The following is a 7,893-nucleotide window of genomic DNA, read 5'->3' as shown; positions in this document are numbered from 1 at the left end:
TTTTGAAACTCGGCCCAGCCCATTAGCCTGCTTAAGGCCTACTTAGGGGCTGGCCCAAAGCCCAACTCATCCAAGGCCCAGTGTATTTTTTAATGAAAAATAATAAAATTTTGATAAAAAAAATGGTTAGGCTCACCTAAGCCCGAGGCCAAGGCCAAGGCTTGAATATCCTCGACTTAATTTTTTGGCCCGTGAACCGGCCTGACCCGACACGAATTTTAACGAGAGCCTGCGAGGCTTGACATGGGTTGGATTGAGTCGGATTTACACCCCTATATTTTGGGTTCAAATACCGAGAAGAAGTAGCCCCAGTCCATTCGACGTCAAAAATTGCTAAAGGGAGAGGAGGCTAGGGCTTCACAAAAGCTCAGTGAAAAAGAAGAAGGAAAGCCCTGCTCACCGGTGACCAATGCTATAGGGGGCCGACGAGGGCGTGTAGGGCTGTCTTTGAGCCAGTTTCCTTTGATGGATGTTTGTATAACGAGCTCAAAGAAACATGAAGATGGAGAGGCACTGTTTATGGTTCCTGTCCAGCATGTTCAGGAAGAGTTAGAAGATTGTTGTAAGGAGAGATTTGATTTCTGGGACTTGTTTAAACGAATAGCTAGGGGCAATCAGTAACCCTGGCTCTCTGTAGGGGATTTTAACCAAGTAGGGTCGGTGTGGGAGAAACAAGGTGGTTTAGAGTGCAGACGCTCACAAATTCTGGGTTTCCAGCAAATGCTATCGGACTGTGATCTTATGGATCTTGAGTTTAAAGGAATTAATTACACCTGGTCAAATAATCAAACAGGGGATTCTTGTGTTCGTGAAAGAATTTATAAAGCTTTGGCCTCGGCGGCGTAGCGAAACCTGTTTCCTTATGCTCAAGTGATTCACGAAAACTTACTTGGGTCAGACCACTACCCTCTATTGATCCAATGTTGTGTCCCTCTAAAGAAAATCCCTCATTTGTTCAAATTTGAAGCCATTTGGCTCACTCGCCCAAATTGCGACGATGTGGTGGGAAGACCTTAGGAACTGAGGAAAAATGGCTCTTCTATGTTTCAGCTAGTCCAGCGCTTGAAGTATTGCAGGCAAAAACTCTCTTCTTGGAGTAGAGTGGAATTTGGAAATTTCAAGACTCAAATGGCGAGATTGAAAGCAAGGTTAGTTTCTGTTAATATATAATTGTTAATTTATAATTGTTAATTAGCTTTAGCTTTAGTATATAAATTGTATAGCTTTAGCTTTATTCCTTTTGTTACTTTCGGTGCATTTAGCATCCTATGTACAACACTCTCCTCTCTATAAAAGAGAGTGAGCTTCTCCTTGTGTAAAACAACAATCTTGTAATCAATCAGATATCAATCAATAATACATCAGTTTATTTTACATGGTATCAGAGCTATAAGATTTAGGCCTATACTCTTTTTTTCCGGCGGGCAGCCGGCCGACAACCTTGCCTTCGCTGCCCGCGGGAGTTTTTCAACACATATCACTTACACATACCTCCTACTCCTACAGCTTCTCCTCCTACTTCAAATCAAGCACGAACAGAACCCCTTCGTGATCTCCGAATCGCTGTCGGCTCTGAATCTCATTACTTCCAACCACACCTGGGTCGTACAACCCATCAGGTATTCTTCAACAACCTCGAACATCCCCATGGCCTTGTCTTTTCCACCTGCCATTTCCTCTTCGGTGAGTTCAATGTCGCCTTTGGCGTGATAGTAGCTTGTGCTTGTCACCTTACTCCCGCCATCAATAGTCTCAAACTTGACCTCATAAGAGAGAGATTCAAGCTTGCCGCTCAATGCATCACCTTCAATCAAAGTGTACTTGTACTCATAGTTCTCCACATCAAGTAAATCGATCTTGTGCTTCAAGCACGTCATGTGACTCCCTTCATGGAAGTTGGTTTGCTTAATGCTTCCAGCACTGCCATCGCCTTCAACGTACTCAATGCTCTTGATGGAAGTTGGTTTGGCTATTCTCTCTCTACCCCTCTAACGTGCGCCACTCCGGTGCCGGACTCCGTCGCGCGCTACCACACTCACGCCGTGGGTCCCAACCAGTGCTGCTCCGCCGCCGTCCACCACATCGCCGCTCCCGTCTCCACCGTCTGGTCCGTCGTCCGCCGCTTCGACAACCCACAAGCGTACAAGCACTTCGTCAAGAGCTGCCACCTCATCGACGGCAACGGCAACGTCGGCACCGTCCGGGAGGTCCACGTCATCTCCGGCCTCCCCGCCATGTCCTCCAACGGGAGGAGACCATTCCAGCAACTCCAGAGACAGTTCTATACTCCATGCCGATCTCGGGTCCCTCCTCCATGTCGAAATTGTTTTTCACCGCACCCATTGATGATCAATGTTTCTCTCTCTACCTTCTCTCCCTGTTTCTCTCATTGATGGTCTAACCTTTTATTTTTTTATTTCTTATTATTATATCACCTAATCCACGGCACTCACAACCCACCCTCACACAGACACACATGCACTTTCTGATGCAAAATTTTCTTTTATTTTTTTTTTAATCACCCCACTCCTTCTCTCTCTCGTTCCTTTTTCTCTCCCCCCAGAATCACTTTACTCATCTCCCTCATTTGCCTTACTTTATTCCCCCATTCATACATTTTTTTATTGTTCTTCTTTTTATTCTTCTTATTATTCTTTGCACCCAAAACCAAACTCGTTTTATTCCTTTCACTGGCTTCCCACACTTCATTTTTTTTATTTTTATTATTATTATTTTCCAAACACAAAAAAAAAAAAAAAAAAAACAAAAAAAAAAAAAAAAAAAACAAACATATATATATATATACAGATTTGCACAACAACTTTGTTCTATTTATATTCAGGATCCACCTGATCACAGTTCTCCACACCAAAAAAACAACCGCAAATCCAACCCCCCACAACAGTTTTGTTTTCTTTTCTGCAGCCGGTCACCCACCGACCTCACTTCCGCTACTCTGCCGCCGGTCTCTTCTTTTTGCCTCCGTCCTGGGCGGCCTTTGACGGTGTTGCCTCCGTGTTTCCCACTCCACTGGGCACGATCACTCCACCCTGCTCCTCCACTGCAGCATACGGCGTCCCTCCAAATCGGAACATCACGGTGGCCTTCCGCTTCAGCTCCTTGTTTTCTGCCCTTAGCACGCTTATCTCTGCTCGCGCATCCTTATACATGCGTTGGAGCAGAGCCAGCTGGGAGTTTAAATGCTGCACCTCATTTGTCCTACTCTGCAGCCGGTTCGACAAGTTTGTGACCGCCGTCATGCTTTCCACACATGCCTTCAGAGTATACTGATTGGCCTCCACATCCGACTGCACCGCCATTTTTTGCTCCACAGACCGCATCGGAAAGTTCAGCGGAGCAAACCCCGCGGTGTTTGGTTGAGGTTCACTGGCCACCGCACCAGTTCTCTCTCCTGTGGACTCGTTGAGGTCGGGAAAGAGGGTAAGCAGCCCGCGGGAAGACGAAGCCATTTTTTCTGGGCAACAGAGTGTTATAGAGAGTGTTACAGAGTATCTTCTCAGCAAAACCTTCTCAGCAAAACGAAGAGTTTTTAAGAGGATTTTCGCCAATTGTTTGTCTTCGCCTCTGCCTCAGCTCTGTCTTGGTTAAATAGCCGAGGCAGCCACGCGCATCGCGCGCCTCTTCTCGCCGACAAACTGGCACGCCTTTTCATGGCACGCCTTTTGATGCATTCGGGCACGCCTTTTGATGACACGCCTTTTGAGGGTGCGGGCACACCTTTTGAGGGCACGACTTTTGAGGGCTCGATATCTACATCCATGTATATTTTTTGGGCAGCCTATATACACACTCATACAGTGTCTTCTACACCGGTCAGCTTTATCAATCCCTTTGTTTCAACCTCAACTAGGTTTCTATCTTCACACCTATTTGAGTTTGAGGGGGGGTTATACACAGTATCATGTATAAGTCGCTCATGGCGCACTCCCTAAGTCGCCTCCTTGGTACACCACCACAACCTCTACTACAACGGTCCGACATGACCCCGTAAACTGTCTGCTACAACGGTCCGACATGACCCCGTAAACTGTCTTCTACAACGGTCCGACATGACCCCGTAAACTGTCTTTTACAACGGTCCGACATGACCCCGTAAACTGTCTGCTCCAACGGTCCGACATGACCCCATAAACTGTCTGCTCCAACGGTCCGACATGACCCCATAAACTGTCTTCTACATCGGTCTGACACGACCACACAGTGTCTTCTACAACGGTCCGACATGACCCCGTAAACTGTTCTGCTACAACGGTCCGACATGACCCCGTAAAATGTCTGCTACAACGGTCTGACACGACCATACCGTGTCTCCTATCCTGTTTTATTTATCAGTTTACTTTCCTATTTTGTTACTCTCTTCAAACTCAAGTTGGCTAGTACCTATCCTCCTTGAGTTTGAGGGGGGCTGTTAATATATAATTGTTAATTTATAATTGTTAATTAGCTTTAGCTTTAGTATATAAATTGTATAGCTTTAGCTTTATTCCTTTTGTTACTTTCGGTGCATTTAGCATCCTATGTACAACACTCTCCTCTCTATAAAAGAGAGTGAGCTTCTCCTTGTGTAAAACAACAATCTTGTAATCAATCAGATATCAATCAATAATACATCAGTTTATTTTACAGTTTCTGTTCAAGCTCAACCCTCGTCTGAGGCAAATATCCAAGAACAGCGCGCTGTTAAATCAAACATCGAAGAGTCATTGGAAAGAGAGGAGATTTATTTCAACAGAGATCTCGAGTGGCTGGCTCATGGGGATAAAAATACAGCTTTTTTCCATGCGACTCTCACCTAATGACGCCGAGGAATCAATTGGTTAAGCTTCAAATCAAAGGAGAGATATGGTTAGACTTGGATGATGATATAAATGCCCACTTGCATGATTATTTCTTGAAGCTTTTTACAGCAGATGGCCCAAGAGCTATGGAGGAAGCACTTGCGGGGGTAACTCCTATGATTTCGAGAGAATTGAACTCCCTCCACACCAGACCAGTCACAGACCAAAAGATAAAGTCTACCATGTTTCAACTTGGAGCAGGAAAGGCCCTCGGGCCAGATAATTTCTCAGGTATGTTCTACTAGCGGTATTGGAATAAGATTGGCCTCAAGGTGTGTAAAGCGACTCGAAGTTTTTTTTAGAGTGGGTATTTGTTGAAAGAACTTAATCTGACCAATTTGGTCCTTATTCCAAAAACAAAAGCCCCAGTCAAGTTCTTCCAATACAGACCCATCAGCTTGTATAATTGCAACCGCAAGATTATTACGAAAGTGTTGGCTAATAGGTTGAAAGGAATTCTTAATCAGGTTATTTCGCCAAATCAATCGGCCTTTGTGCCTGGCAAGATGATTCAAGACAATATTTTGATTGCTCGCGAAGGTTTTCATCATCTTAAGACACACAAAATGGGTGGATCTTTAGATATGGCTGTTAAAATGGATTTCAACAAGGCGTACGATAGAGTCCAGTTGGATTTTCTTCAATGTGTGATGAGGATGATGGGGTTTAATGATCAGTGGTATCAATGGGTCATGGAGTGCATCACTACTGTCACGTTTTTAGTTTTTGCTAATAGGGAGAAGCGCACCACCTTCAAGCCGTCTAGAGGAGTACGACAGGGCGATCCTTTATCCCCCTAGTTGTTCATACTGGTGGTGGATGTTCTCTCAAAGCTACTAAACCAATGCATTGTGGCAAACCATATTTCTGGAATCAAGGTTAGACGCTCTTGTTCTACTCTATCCCATCTCTTATTTGCGGATGATGTGCTATTATTCTTGAAGGCAGACATGTCCCAATGCCGAAATGTTCTAGGCATCTTGAGGACTTATTGTGAGGCTGCAGGCCAATCAATAAATTTTGAAAAATCTGGAGTCCAATTTGCATCGTCGGTATATCTGGTTACTCAGAGTCAGATGTGTGACCTTTGGCACATGCCTTTAGTCAGGAATGGTGCCAAATATTTAGGGTTTCTATCTCATTTGGGGAAATCTAGGTGCGAGACATACACTTACCTGGTGGAAAGAGTGATGGACAAACTCACATCTGCTGTCTCAAGCTGGCCATGAGATTTTGATAAGAACAGTTGCTTAGGCCATCCCTTCCTTTGCTATGTCCTGCTTTTTGATTCCAAAAAAATTGTGCGCCTTTATGAATTCAATCCTTGGCAATTTCTGGTGGAAAAGGGCTGCTTGGGGCAAAACAACTGTCCCCAAACTTCTTGGGGGGATGGCTTTCTGCGATTTTCATTCGTTTAATAAGGCTCTTCTTGCCCGCCATGGTTGGAGGCTTATCAAATTTCCCAATTCTTTCTATGCAAATTTTTTTAAGGGAATTTATTATTCTAACGCTGATTTCATGAAGGCATCATGAGGGCATAGAGCATCTTGGGCTTGGGCTAGTCTCGTGGAAGGGTGAGAGATCATAAAGAAATGTATTTGTTGGCAAGTTCACAATGGGGCCTCTATAAACTTTTGGGAGGATAAATGGGTTCCCAAAGCGAAGGAACTCCGCATTCAATCTGGGAAACCCAATGGGTATGCAATTGATAAAGTTCAAGAGGTTATCCATCCAATATCTAAATGCTGCGACGTTCAAACACTCAAATCTATTGTGTCACCATCTGAAGTGGATGAAATCTGTGCAATACCCATCTCTGTTTGCAGTTGGGAGGATTCTATTACCTGGTGCATCGATTCTAAACTGCAGTTTTCAGTGAGGTCTGGTTATCGGGCGACAATGAGTGAACAACTAGCTCATCTGTCATCCAGTCGTTCCTCATCTTTTCATGTCCTTGAGAGCGTTTGGAAGGTTCTTTGGAATTTTCCTATCCCTCCAAAACTGATAAACTTCTGCTAATGGGGTAGCCCATTGGACTGCTAGAGACTCTCTCGGTGGACTATTACCAACCAATTGGGTTGTTAACCCACCTGTAGCCCTGCAGAGGGCCTTGAGTTTCTCTCAGTAATGAAATTTTCCTCTTTTTCCAAAAAAAAAATGAAGGTGGGCACTACGACGGTTTGGTTGTAAATATTTGCATTTGCCCATTTACAACCCGTATATATGAAGCGGATTTGTTGTTATAACCTAATTATGACCCGCGAGATAAATAAGCGGGTCTAAGCCTATAAAATTGCGAACGAGATAAATAAGTGAGCTTAAACCCATATTTTAAGCGTTGTTTCCATATTGCAACCCGTATATAAAGTGTGTTTGATGTTATAACTCAATTATGACCCACCAAATAATAAGCGGGTTTGTTGTTATATCACAGTTTTGACCCACAAGATAAATAAGGGGTCTAAACCCATGAAATTGCGGATGAGATAAATATACGGGTCTAAACTCATAAAATTGCAGGCGAGTATGGGTGAATTCGGGTCAACCTTGCCAGCTCTAGGTTTAAGTCAAACAAGGGAAATTACACATCAGTTGATAGTTCTTAAAAAAATTACAATTTCATGAAAAAATTTAACATTTTAATTATTAAAATTTGAAAACTTTACTACTCATATGATTTTTTTCAAATTTCCTTTGCAGTGTTATTTCCCCAAAATTATACCATTGGCACTCTCCATGCAACTTTAAAAATCCTAGAAATTACTGATCAGTTGGTAGTTCCTAAAATAATTATAATTTCATGAAAAAATTTAACATTTTAATTATTAAAATTTGTAAACTTTACTACTCATTTGATTTTGTTTTTCTTCAAATTTCCTTTCAAGTGTTATTTTCCCAAAATTATGCCATTGGCACTGTCCCGCAACTTTAAAAATCTTAGGGAAATTATGTCAGTAGTTGTTTTATTTTAATTTTTGTATCATTTTGATTCATATAATTTCAATTGACTTGATCTTAAATTTATGATTTTATC

General features: G+C 42.9%; 1 long non-coding RNA gene across 1 annotated transcript; it reads left to right on the top strand.

Moving 5' to 3' along the window:
- The first annotated feature begins 322 nt into the window (after positions 1-322).
- Positions 323-7,206, top strand: LOC145822675 (uncharacterized). Its single transcript, XR_014364320.1, has 2 exons — positions 323-1,148; positions 4,648-7,206. It is a non-coding gene; the product is annotated as an uncharacterized LOC145822675 (long non-coding RNA).
- The last annotated feature ends 687 nt before the right edge of the window (positions 7,207-7,893 follow it).

The sequence above is a fragment of the Camellia sinensis genome, chromosome 3 (assembly GCF_055761805.1).
Source record: "Camellia sinensis isolate YWXY chromosome 3, ASM5576180v1, whole genome shotgun sequence".
NCBI lineage: Eukaryota > Viridiplantae > Streptophyta > Magnoliopsida > Ericales > Theaceae > Camellia > Camellia sinensis.
This window is presented reverse-complemented; position numbering and strand designations above follow the sequence as displayed.